This window comes from Pleurodeles waltl, chromosome 3_1 (assembly GCF_031143425.1).
Source record: "Pleurodeles waltl isolate 20211129_DDA chromosome 3_1, aPleWal1.hap1.20221129, whole genome shotgun sequence".
Taxonomy (NCBI): Eukaryota; Metazoa; Chordata; class Amphibia; order Caudata; family Salamandridae; genus Pleurodeles; species Pleurodeles waltl.
The window spans coordinates 668,663,634-668,678,069 of NC_090440.1; the positions used below are offsets into that span (position 1 = coordinate 668,663,634).

The 14,436-nt window shown below is 40.2% G+C and overlaps 1 protein-coding gene across 1 annotated transcript in view; it reads right to left on the bottom strand.

The window, feature by feature from the left end:
- The window catches only part of BEST1 (bestrophin 1), a 253,632-nt gene that overhangs the window by 129,218 nt on the left and 109,978 nt on the right, over positions 1–14,436 (bottom strand). The window lies entirely within an intron of this gene.

Sequence of the window (14,436 nt, forward strand, 5' to 3'; positions counted from 1 at the left end):
GCATAGATTGCATCTGTTTCGCCGTTATGGACAGCTATTAATGTTCATTTACATATATCATTTGGTGTTGAGACATATCTACATTGTGCTAGCTTTGTTAATATAGGGAAATAAATTCATTAACTTTGCATAAAACTGGTGTGGTTATTCATGACCGAAAGGTCATGGTTTCGTCGAAATGTATTCTGGATTAATTGTGAAGTGTTATGTTGATCAAGGTATTGCCTACGTCCGTTATTGATTATCGATTATTGATCTGATTGATTACTCCCGGGTAAGGAGAGTCCCACTTGGTCAAAAGATTCATCGACCTTAAGAGCGTCCAACTACAGGTAAATTATTAGTCTGGAAACGCTCTATCACCACCATGTCTGTGATTGCTTTTAAATAAAGCATTTTTTTCAAATGCAGCCTGTTTTCCTTAAAGGAAAACAGGATGCGTTTAAAAAATAAAAATAAAAGGTTTTCTTTTCATTTTTTAAGAGTAGGTAGTAAAAATGCATTTTTGCGATTGCAAATGGCCAGATTGGGCAATTTGGGATCTCGAAAAAAATGATACATCTAGCCCCTAGAGCTCTATATAAGTAAAGGTAGGTAGCAAATAGCTGATGCATATTGTGCACTACCATTTTGCAACCTGCCTGTGATTTTGGAGTTGCAAAACAAATAGTCTAATGAATATTATTTAGGCAGGTCTCCATTTTCAAGGCCATATGAATGAATGTGAATGCAGACCTACACGGGGCAGCAGACAACTTTCTTTAAATTTGCTTTCCAGATCTGGAAACCTTTTTTTAAAATAGTGACCTGTGTCCATTTAAGAGACGAGTGCTGTTTTTTGCTTTAAAAAAGTTTTCTGTTTTGGAACACAATGAGGGCTGCATGCACTGTCCCTCTGGAGCGCTGTATTCCATATGGTCAGTGAATATTAAGTTCAAAATATCGTTTGGCTGCAATAATGTGGTCAGAATTTTGTGACTTCAAAAAATATTGAACAGAATACTGAAAGTAAGTATATATTTTTTATAGTTGTAGAGAATGCTGATGTTAAAATATTATATATTTAAATATTGTGGTTTAAAAAATGTTACCTTAAGATATTTTGTTATACTTTGTTTGATTTTAGGTTTACACATAGTTTCATTTTTCAGGAGAATTACATCTTTTGTTACTTTTGTGTGTGTGGGTAATTTTTGAAGGATTTCAGATGAATGGTGTTTTCAGTGTAAATATTCTTCATTTGAAATAGTTTTGGTATATTTTAAAATAATTAAGAGTTCATACATTCAAGAAAGATTATTGTTCTTTATGTATCAAGAAAATATAATTATTTTAAAATGTTGCTGCTCAGTCTTTAATATATATATATTTATTGATATATGTATATTATAAACATATTGAATAAATGGTGTTCATAATTTTATATCAATATGGGATGTAAAGTTAATATGCTTAAAACTGTTGTTAAAAATATAAATGTTGGTGTTTTGATAGAATATATGTAAAACACAAAAAAACAAATAACAAATGTGTGTACTAACCATTGCATTTTATTTTAATGAATTTATCTTGAAACATGCTTATAGTGATATTCGGAAGGGTACCACAATATACACTTTCAACAATCATGTTTCTGGGATTGGCATTAGAATTGTAAATCTGATTCCTTCTAATATATGATCTTTCTCCTATGTTTTGGGATTGAAGTTAGAACTGCAATATCATCACTGCAATCTGTGCACTTAGTTCAGTGTTTGTGAGATTGGGGCTATAGTAGTTAATAGAACCCTATTTAATTATGTTCTTTAGATTAGAGTTAGAATAGTAAATATGTCTCACTCATATTATATGAACTTTCCCGATTGTTTCTGGGGTCAGAATTAGAATAGTAAAACATAATCTCAATAATATATGCACTTTAGCAAATGATTGCGGAATTGAAATTAGCATACTATATTTACTCTTCGTATATTTACAGTACCTAATATTTATGATGTTGGAATTAGACTAGTACATCAGACCTCCTATCATATCTGCACTTTTCCCAATGTCTTTGGGGTTGGAGTTAGGTTAATAAATATGGCTCACCCCTAATTTATAAATGTCCTCTAATGTTTTTGGGATAGGAGCTACAGTAGTAATTGTGGTCCCCTCTAATTTATTATTATAGATGATGTCAATGATAGTCCTTGAACAATTATTTACCTCCCTACTGGTAAGATATTAAGTAAAGACCCTCAATAACTGAAAGTGCATGAGGATGAGGGATGGCATGAAATTAACAGGTTTATTCCCTTATCTTCCCATCCCATAGGTAGAACCTAAGGCCTTGTGTTATGCAAACCTCTATAGTAGTCTACATATTTTTGCTCCCAACTCGAGCCCTATTCAGACTGGGTCATTTTTTAGGACTGGACAACAGTTTCTTCTAATTTCCTTTGTGTGAGGAAGATAACTTAACTGAGTGTAAGAAAGAATGAGAGAAAATTACTACACCTGGCTTGCTATGGTGCAACATCTGGCTTCATGACCTTTAATAGCGTAGCACACCTAATTCGTTGTACATTTCCATGATGGTTGTACTCACTAGACTAGAAAACGTATAACCATATTATACATGCATCTTAAAGTTGCGTTTTCCAGAGGGTTTTGTTGTATTTAGTGAGGGCACTCGTGAGCAAGGCAAACACACAGCAAGAACATCTTCCCACACACACAAAAGCCACAAACATGTGTCCTTGTGCACCAGGATTGTTGAAAAGCTTTTCTCTCTTACCAGTCAGCTCCGTTCTCTTGGTAACTAGTGAACACTAGTGTACTAGTGTTTCACTGCTGCTTAAAGAAAACCGTACAGTAAATCCACTCCATGGTTACCCCATCAATGGAAATGAAATAAATCTCTTAGAGTTAGATCCACCCACAAAGATGAAGTGCAACACCAGCTCGCGAATGCTACCAGTTTGCTGCTCCCTAAATCAGAACTTCGGCAACAACGGTGTGCAGGCACAAAGTGCGGTGACATGACAGTGCAGTGCAGTGCGCTTGCGTCACATCATGATGAACCCAGCCAACAAAGGTAATACAAGAATCATTCTACTTATCTTCTTAAAGTAAATTGGACCACTGTGTTTAATATTAGTGTCCTGGCAACTGTTTGATGCATGTGTTTCTGTCATTGCCATGGAGGTCAGTTATGGTTGATTACATTTTCTATGCCACTGTTTATAGTGGTGGGCCTCCCACAGCATGCTTCAGAACAAGGTTTTCCACACTTGTTTGTGTTTTTTTTACTTACTCTAGGTATGTCCCAAATATGTTGTATGAGGTTTCCCTTTTTGAGAATTGAAAAAGCTTGGCGTATGCAGATGCTTTGAGATCTGAAGGTGATATAAATTAAATAGAAATAGATTTATTGGTACGGGTTTTTAAATTAGAAGTAGTATTAAAATATGTAATGCTACTTTGTGAAAGTCAATTGAAGTCTTTTAGGTAGTGCTTTTGCAGTGGAAATATAATAAAGGGAAATAATAAAGTCTACACTAAAAATGAGATAAAACGACATAGTGGATATGCACAATGATTTGTAGTTTAAGTACGCTTTATTTATAGCTTAATTTATTAGCTTAATTGATATTGTAAAAACATAAAATGCACTTCTTTGTAGTTTGGTGGTGCTTTTTTAAGGCAGAGTAACCCTCTTGTCTCTCTTCGGGCAAGTATGCAAGGGAATTATTTGTTTGGGGTCTTTTATATTTACACACCGTTATGATCGCTAGTGCTTTCTTGCTTGACTTTTACATCCTTGAATATCATCGGCTTAGCAGTTATGTTTGATTTGTTTGCTTGTTTGCTCCTTATTTGGCAAACACTAGTTTCTGAATCATATTTGGTGTAATAGTTTGTTTTTGTGTTTTTTTGTATGTAAATATAATGCAGAGTTATACGTTAATATATAATTTACAATTTAAAAAAATGTTTCTTCAGTATCTTACAGGACGATATTTAAATTGTTGTTATTTCTGTATAGTCCCATTTATTGTTTGAAAATAGCTAATTTTGATTTATATATTTTTGTAGTTGATATTGCCATCATTCCAATATTTATTATGATACTAATGTCATACAACCCTATTTTCCTCCCCTGCAGCTGCTCGACCTGGTCAGGGAGGTAGCCCTGCCTCCGTCCCTTCTGCACACCTGATACTGCTCTCTTTGAAGTATTGGTGTCTGATCGATTGCTTTCGAATGCACTTACGTTTGCAAGGTATTAAAAATGTCTTTGCAAATCCCAAATAGAAAGATGACAATTCGTTTGCACTCCCTCCGATATGTGAGAAGTATAGGGTCACAAAACCCCTTCATGAGTCAGAAAGACGTTCGTGATAAAAGGGGTTTTGTCCAGAACAAAATATTATTGTAGTCGAAAAGCATTTGTAAAATATACATTAGCATCACGATCACCTACATTTTTTCAAGGAGCCCATACTGCCTTGGCAGCCATAAGAGAGGAGAGGGCCCGAGTACATCAACAGCTGTCCCGGTTATTATACAGTTTTGAAAACGTATATTATATTGTTTGTAAGCAAGTGTTAGCATTTAATGGAAGTTGATGTGGCCAATGCCAAACAATGTGCAAGTGGGTAAATAGACTTTTCAAAGCAGACCTAAAGGACCTACAAGTCATCCAGACTCGCAGCATTATTGGTCAGGGCTGTGCCAGGAGATATGAGCTACAACAAAGCCAGATGAGTTACCAGGAATCACGATGCTGATGCCTAATGGTAATGGAAAGACCCAGAAATGACCATGTCATGCCAGGCCCCTGGACCATGCTTAAATAACTGGTGAATTCATTTTACACAGCACCAGCCAGCAGCAGGGGGTACCAAAGCTGCCCTACTGTGAAGGCATCAGGTTGGAATAGAGGAAAAGACCTAAAAATGGGTGCATGTCTAATCATCCTAGACAGTGTGCCATCTAGTGTGATAACTTTTGATTTGTCTTTCTCCCTGGACCCTTTTGTCATGTAGTCACGTGTGCCCCCCTCTGCTCCGTGCTCCATGGTGTTGCCCGCGTACCTTTTAAGTGCTCTATGGCAGTTGGAACTTCGGTGTTGAAGGAGCTTCTTGCTGCACCCTTTACCAGGAGACTTGACTAAATACTGGAGTTTGAGCTTCTGTGTCCCTTCTCTGACTTCACAGTTTGGTGACGATGCTAATTGGTCAAGTAGCCAGGGATGCCATGTTTCGGTCACGTGGCTTTGGCCACCGCCACTTGAGTCTGCGTCCTTGCTAGAGTCTCCTTTCAGGTGCCTACTTTACCATTGTTACCTCTCTTTGCCTTCTAGCACCCAGAGGTGCCTCAGTGGTCTTTGCCTCTTTGAAGCTGTGATGGGACTGCCTCTTTCTGTTCACTGCCCTGTGGATTTGGGCACACAGGACACTGGTTTCCTGCTTCCCACCGACTGACCTGGGGTAGGTACTCTGTGGTTCGAGGTGGGGTTTGTTTATCCTTTTTTCTATGACCAATTACATTGCAAAGTTATTAATTCCTTAAAGTCTCCACCACGTTTGCTTCTTATACTTTCAGGTAGCACTCTGTACAACCCTTTGTCCACGGCTTACAAAGTACTCCTCCTAATTCAAGCACTGCATTGATTTGTGACATGCTGCTGTACATTAGCAATGTTCATATTCTATTTTCTGGAGTGTCATTTCATGTTTATAATCCTAAACCTTTACATTATTAGTAATGTTTGGCACAGCACTCTGAGGCCATTGTGCAGGCACTATGGAGCTAAGCATACCTCTTTTAACATAAAATAACATTTAACATAACACAGGGAGGAAGTTTTCAGAAATTTGTGACCCAGGACAGATGTCTCTGGTCTTCCTCAATGTAATAGTTTCCCTACATTGATAAAATGTAATCTCCTTGCAGATGAACACTGTTGCTAAATCCTCTTAAAACTGCCATCAATACTACTTAAATACCTGAAATATATAATCAGCCTGAAATGCCTACTTTACCGGATACCTACAAAATTAATGACATTCGAACTTCAAATCACTCACAGTAAACAATATATTCTTGCTAGATAAATTGTGGAGAGTCACTAAACTCTTGTCTGCCATTGTAAACATGCAAGGTTGTGGTGCATCAAGTGATAACTCAATACTTCATATCTATCAAAGGAGTAGGGACATGACGAGGCATGCTCAAAATTTGCAGGTTAACACTTGTCAGATCTGACACTCCTCCTTGAATCTGGTGCTCCACATTCCAGGTTCCAAACACTTGGCCTCACAACAACCCCTTAACAATAACATTTTGTGATTAACATGCACGATCCTACAGTATTTATTAATTTGGGGGAATTCATATCCACCCGTATAAAGCCTGTTACTTTAGGAAGTAATATGTCACATTGTAAATAAAGAGGTCACTGGGTGTAGTATTTACTAGGGCTAGTAATACCTCCTTATTACTGTGTTCCAAACTGTATATCAAGGGATACTGTTATAATATTCTATTTTCCCAGTTTCTGAGATGCAAAACTAGAAATGTGTGATATTTTCCCAGCACAAAATATATTGGACTTTTATCCAGCTAAATTTGTGAGGGAAGCTCGTGCAGAGATTCTTCACCTTTTACTAACTCCAGTTTGCTCCAGAGTCTGGATTAATCAATTTCTATCATGAGGGCCAGGAATGTGGATTTCATAAAACAGAAAATGCTTTGCTCTCCAAAAATGTAAATCTTACATTCTTCATTTGTTTCCACACATACATTGTCATTTAGGTTATGGGTTTCATGATTTATGCTGATTTTTCAGTCACAAGCCTGCCACAAGTCCTGGGTGGAGTTAGCCGTGCTAAGCGGCGCTCTGCGAGCAGCAGTGTTTGAGTAAATTGCGCTGTTCGTGCTGATTTTCAGTGCCAGGAGTGTATCCTGTGCTGTAAAATCAGCGAGAATGGCATCACACCAAGCACCAGAGGGCGCTAACTTCTTTCTGCCGTTCGAGTAGATTTTCTACTCGAGTGGGCGGTTCCTCAAAACGAGCGGCAGCTTCCTCAACACGGGCAGTAGCGACCTGCCGAAAACTACAAATATACAGAAATCTTGCTCACCAACATATCCATTTCTCTCGCTCGCCAATTTAACGTTGGTGAGCCGCGCAAGAGAAAGAGAGTTTTTCGGAACTCCACAGGGGTGGGCAGAATTCTGCTGGCGGACCAGAATTCTTCGCCCACCCATTCCTGTCAGCTGCCTACATTCACACAGCTTTGTTGACGCTCCTCCAGCCTATGACTTCTAGATGTGCACCCATCTTCAACAGTGTATCTGAGTCACAGTGATCACTTCAGTCAGCTTTCACACTGGTCCACCAGTGTCTCACTGCTCACTTCAAGCTGCATTCTCCCATTTCTGACATACACCTCTGTCACAGAGTTGACTTCAGTGTGCATTTACACAGCTACACTGATGCATCCTTGTCACATGCCTTTAATCACAGTCAAAAAAGCATTTGATGTCACGTTGCTACACTTACACAGCCTTGACAGTGCACCTCTTTCATAAAGTTGTCAGTCTACATTCACACAGCTTCAACAATACACCTGCCTTCAATCAGCATTCATGCAGTTCTGACAAATGCCACTGTTAAAAGACTCCTTGCAGACTCATTTCTCTGTGATGGTGTGGCACAAGGAACTACAGATTGCTACATATACCAAATTGACTGAGCTAGGCCAGTTCAATAATTATAACCAAATAATGTGTGATACCATTCCATACCCCATTCTGCAGTTTCTAAGCACTGTAAATTCAGGTATTGCTATTAACTAATTTATGGTACTCGATTTTTCAACCTCAGAAGGATGGAATGCTGAGTCTGCCATGCAGTATTCAAAATCATGATCTCCAGAGCAGTGCATCCATAATCCAGCTATTGTTTAGCTCACTGAGCCATCTTTCTGGCTACCAGATTCAAGGGTCCTGTAAACTCCCACATGAAGAATAGCACTCAGGAAAGCACTTCCACTGCAGAAGGAGTGATTGATTATAAGGATGGTCAGAGCGTTTAGGAGGCTCTGGTGCAGAACTCACATTGCAGACAAATGACAGCACTGCATTCAGGTGCTAAATAGAAGCAGGGCTGAGTTATGGACCTGGCCTTCCTTTAGAAACCTTATAAACCTGCTTGAACGATAAAATGTGTTAGCTTGTCTCTTTTCTTCCAAAACAATGTAAGCGCCTGGCTATAAATACCAAAGATTTCTCAAAGGTGGAATGATGGCCCAATCGCATTCCTTGGAATGCTCCTATCTTGACTCGTGGTATCTTCCCTCCAAGTGACGATGAAACTAACTTTCTAATGCTGCCGTTGGGCAAGACACAGTCTGTGCTGCAACACAATCCCATAATTTACCTTGTAAACAATGATACCTGCTTAGAGGCCTTTCTGCAGAGATCACCATCAAGCTATGAAAGCTGAAGAAAGAGGAATCCTGCCAGGACGCTCAAATAGCTCTATTCAGTGCCTCCATTCAACACCTCTGCGGAACCTCGCCAGCCGATCCCTCTCATCCTTTACAAGTCAGATCTTGCAGTGGTGCAGGGAGGAAAAGAGTCTCCATCCAGGCAGCACATTGGCTAGGATGCAATGCAGACAGTGCTTGTCTTTCATTTGCCTTTTGCACAGGCCTAATTATACTTTAGGAAAAGAGCGCAGTCCTCACAACGAAGTGCGCAGAAGTGAAAATGGAGCTGCGTGGCTGCACAGGTGCTCACCTTAAAGGGAATATAGTTTACAATGTAGCACAATCAACCTTCTTTATCCTTGAATACCCTCTGGGAGCTTTCAGTGAAATGTATCTCTTGGTTTAAACATTCAAATAATTATCTTATTGTCATGCATGGTTTGAATTTGACAAAAACACTGGTTTAGAAATTTGCTAGATAAAAAAGCATGAAATATATTTGAGTATTTACTCCTTTGTCACCCACTCACAGGTGCAGTAGCCTGTGATTAAAGTGGTAAACAGACTAAATATCCACTTTGCAGAGGATTCTTACATTGTGCTGAAACATCAAAAATTCTACACCTGTCACCTCATCAACCAATAGATTCTTATGTTGCATCATTGCAAATTCTTGTGGCTCAATGCAAATTAGATGGTACTTTAGATCTCTACATAAGAGATTAAATTGAGGTTCATTGTTTTAACAAGGAACCATCAGGAGCAAACCACAACTCATCACTTAAGTCAACTACTGATATTGTTAAAAGTGTAGAAATGTCTTTAAATTCAGTTAAGTAAATGGCTAACACTAGACAACCAGCTGAGGAGGTGTGTCTCAAAAAACATAAGCAGAGCTCCGAATTATGTAAGCAAAAATGAAGGACAACATTTTAAGGTTTTGGATAGCACTGCTTCATAACCCAGGTGCTACCGTTGTGAACCTCACTCTCATATTGCCAGTTTTAAACATTTCCAGCTTTGGGTGAAGGTAATGTGATCATTTTCCTTTTGTTGTTGTCCAATGGCACGTAGACAGTCAGTGCACTTCAAGACATTGAAGTGGACCCTACTGAGCTGAAAGGTAATATAATTTGAAGTATTTCTCATGAATGTTTGTCTGCTGCTGATGAAGATTTGTCAGGTCAAGCAACATCAAGAAAACTTAGCAGCAAAAATCTAATGGATTTCTGGATTTCTATAAACAAGTTTGAAGGAAGTTCGATGAAAAAGATTGATATTAAACTGTATGTACCACATCCTTGCAATATTCTGATTGATTGTGTTCAGACTACAGTACTTGCAGACTCTGATTCACTTAATATTATTAATTCAACAAAATGTGAATTTGTTAAAACATTAGCGTATTGTAGTAATTTCATCAATATGTTGGGGTTTTTATTGCCCAAACTGAATTCAAAGACAAACATAGCATTGGGACGATTTACATTGTGAACAAGGTACAACAAGTACTTGGGTACAGACACCAGGGACATTTGGGAATTATCCTCAGGCTATTGATTCCTTGTATTCCTGATGATACTGATGTCAATCAAGGTTTCCAACAGTACAAGGAAATTTTTAAAATGGATGAGTGCAAAGGTTAGGATTGTTTTTCATGAAATTCAAGCAGAAAACAACACTGTTCTAGTGAAACAGGAATAAAGAACTCTACATTTGAGAGTTAGGAATGAGCTTTAGACTTTATTATCTAACTTGTGTAGAGATGGCATCATCCAACCTGTTGATTTTTTGGAACTGTTTTCTCCCATTTTGTTAGTGAGGAAGAAATCTGCCAATTAAGGATTTCACATGGATCTCCTACCATTGAATAGACAAATATTAGTGGACTGTCATCCCCTCCGTAGAATCCAAGAGTTGTTTGCCAAAATGGTCCAAGCTAAATTATTTTCTACACTTGACCTTTGTGCAGTTTATCACCAGATTCAGCTCACTGACAACTATAAGTACTTAACAGCATTCTCAACCTCATATGGAGCATTTTGTTGCTTACACATGCCATTTGGATTGGTATCAGCTCTGCCTGTCTTTCAAAGACTTATGGACAGTTTATTAGGAACATAGAAAGGGTTGTTGTTTTTCTGGATTACAGCACCGCTAAAAGAGTTCACTACAAGACACGCCTGGACAACAACTCCCAAAACAGCAAAGAACTCTTCACCATCATCAACGAACTTGCCAAACCCAAAGCAAGCAACATAGACCTCACACACACAGCCCCTATGTGACACCCTTTCCAACCACTTCCTCCACAAAATCCTGGACATCCACAACAGCTTCACATCACACACACCCACCACATATACCCCTCTCCCACCCAACTCAACCCCCCCCCAAGGCCCCTCCACCACACTATCCACATGGACCCCTACCACACACGGAGAAACCGAAAAAAACATGAACTCCATCCACTCCGGTTCCCCCTCCGACCCCCGTCCACACCGCATCTACAACAAAGCTAGCCCTACCATCGCCCCCATACTCTACAACATAATCAACTCCTCTTTTGACTCCGCCACCTACCCAGACCCCTGGAAGCACGCGGAAATTACCGCTCTCCTAAAAAAAAAAAAAGCCGACCCGGAGATCCTCTCCAACTACCGCCCCATCTCCCTTCTCCCGTTCCACGCCAAGGTTGCAGAGAAATTAGTCAAAACTCGCCTATCCCACTTCCTTGAAGAAACCAACACCCTTGACCCCTCACAATCTGGGTTCCGCAAGAACCGCAGCACAGAAACCGCCCTCATTGCATGCACTGACGACATCAGGACCAAAGTCGACAAAGGCGAGACTGTCGCACTCATCCTCCTAGACCTCTCCGCAGCTTTTGACACCGTCTGCCACCACACACTCTGCACACGCCTCCACAACATAGGAATCCGCCACAAAGCCTTAGACTGGCTCTCCTCCTTCCTCCCCGACCGAACCCAGAGAGTCCGCCGCCCGCCCTTCCACTCCAACACTACCAAGATCACCTGCGGAGTCCCCCAATGGTCCTCTCTCAGCCCCACACTCTTCAACATCTACATGATCCCCCTAGCCAACATTCTCCGAGCACACGGAATCGCCATCCTCTCATATGCAGATGACACCCAACTCATCCTCTCCCTCACCCGCAACCCCACCACCGCCAAAACCAACCTACACGCCGCTCTCCTAGACACCACCAACTGGATGACCACTAACCATCTGAAGTTCAACTCAAACAAAACCGAAGTCATCATCTTCGGCCCCAACAAAACCACATGGGATGCCTCCTGGTGGCCCACCACCCTAGGCCCCACACCCACCCCGCTACCCACGCACGCAACCTCGACATCATCCTCGACCCCGCCCTCTCTGACACAGCAAATCAATGCTCTAACCTCCTCCTGCTTCCACACACTCCGCACCCTAAAAAAATCCTTCAAATGGATCCCCCCAGAGACCAGAAAGACAGTCACACACGCACTCATCAGCAGCAGACTGGACTACGGCAACACCCTCTACGCCGGCACCACACTCAAACTCAAACGCAAACTCCAAAGAATCCAGAACACAGCTGCGCGCCTCGTCCTTGGCCTCCCCCGACACGAACGAATCTCACGACACCTCAAATCCCTACACTGGCTCCCCATAGACAAGAGAATCACATTCAAGATCCTCATCCACGCACACAAATCCCTCCACAACACCGGCTCAACCTACCTCAATGAAAGAGTAAACTTCCACACTCCCACACGCAACCTCCGATCAGCCGACCTCGCCCTAGCCACAGTCCCCCGCATCCAGCACACCACCACAGGAGGCAGGTCCTTCTCCTACCTCGCCCCCAAAACCTGGAACTCCCTCCCCACCGACCTTCGCAAAACCAAAGACCTACTGGTCTTCAGAAAGAACCTCAAGACTTGGCTGTTCGACCAGTGACCCTCCCTGGCCCCCCTACCCCCCCCTGTTCCCCCTCCCCCAGCGCCTTGAGACCCTAACGGGTGAATAGCGCGCTCTACAAATTTCTTCGATTGATTGATTGATATATTATCTCAGAAATTTCAAGAAAAAAGAAAATTGGAAATGAGTTTCGCTTTTGCCTCCATCCATATCTTTATGTCAGAAAGAAAGAAGTTATTTCACCAGAGAGGGAGAATGCTTGAGCTGAATGTAGGCAAAAGAGCAATTTAAAACATTCTGTTGGAGAAGACATTGTAGTATTAAAACTGATCATAAACCCTTATTTTTATTGCCAGGTAATGGCATAGGAGGTCATTTTATGATTAATTAGAACTTTGTAAAATTGTATGCATGTAATTTTAATATTGAATTTATATCAGGCAAAGACAATGTTAGAGTTGACCGCCTCTCTAGACTACTTGGCATATTATCGTTTTAGTCAATTACTACTCATTACTACTCTAAATGGTTGGAGCAGAAATTTATGAGAGAGGTCAATACTGAGGCAGTCTTAGCATTTCTCAGAGAAAGTTTCTTACTAGAAGGTTTTACCTCATCCTTACTACCTGACATTGGTATGCAATTTGTCTCTGCTAAGATGATATCTTTTCTAACTAAACATTGTACTCAACATAAGTGTATTTAATTTTACTTCATAGTTCAAATGGCTTGCTTGAAAGATTCAACAGGATTTTGAAAGATGTCAAATGGGAAAGATGTCAACAATTTTCTACAAGAGAAATGTGGTGCTATTATTTGACTCCCTATTCTACCACTGGTGTTGCTCCTTTTGTCTTACTTAGAAATGGTACCTACTTCAGGTATCAGTCCTTGTTAGTTGTTAAAATATTATTCCCTCAAGGTTCCTAGTAAATGGCATGAATTGGTGGTTGAGAATGTGATGGAAAAGCAAGCTACAATTAAGCACTGGTATGATAAAATATGGTGTCAGATCGTCTAAGATTAAAGTTGGAGAGGTCGTTAAGGTGAAATGCCTGAGGTGTGTTGAAAAGGGTTCTCCTATGTTTCTAGATCCTTGAACAGGGACATCTGCTGGATTAGATATTGCCATGCAATGAAATCTGAAGAGATCGACATTATGTAAAAACATTTATAATGGAAAGGAAGGTGGTGATGAACTCAAAGATGTATGGAAGAGTTTCCTTCCTTTGAATGGGTCACATCACTTGAATGAGTCAAATGAGATTTCTCATCACAGTGCAAACATTTCACAAAGAAGTCCACAGGTCTGGATGTTGATGGTGCAAAGATTCCTGCAAGCAACTTTGAAAAGCCCCTAAAACCAAGTTGAATTTTTAAGAGACACAGTACAGAGTTTTAAAAGACGTTGTTTAATCTTTGTTCCATCATTTCCATTTCAAATGTGTTATGGAAGGAGATGGTTGTAATTTTTAATCTGTTATGTTTGCCTTTGTTTCTGTTTCATCACTGGCCCTGCCTGTCATGGTGTTGAATGTGTGCCCCTTCCCATAGTTATGTGTACCCACTGAGTGTTCAATATCAGTTGGGACTTCAGTGTTGAAGATGCTTCTCATTGCACAGTTTGCCAGAGGGCTTCAGTAAAGGGTGCGCGCTTCATGTCCACTCTCTTTCTTCACACACTTTTATACATGGATCTTATCAAATGAATGCCAGTGATGATCTATCATTTCAAATGGGTGTATCAGTGATAACCTATAGATAGTGTCCCATTGGGCATGAGTGAAACTGTTCATCCAGGAATCGGAGAGGTTTACAATAATGTTTCATTTGTTTTATTTCCTTTTTGCTCTGAAACAGCCATTTGACAGTGAGAACGCTATACAAGAACAACAAATAAATTACATAGCGACACATTAAAATAATTAAAAGTATGTTTACCTATTGTAAAATGAGATATAGTTTTCAGCTACTAAGGAGTACTTCAGCTCTATGTGACACAAAGTGACAACAATTTGAAACAATG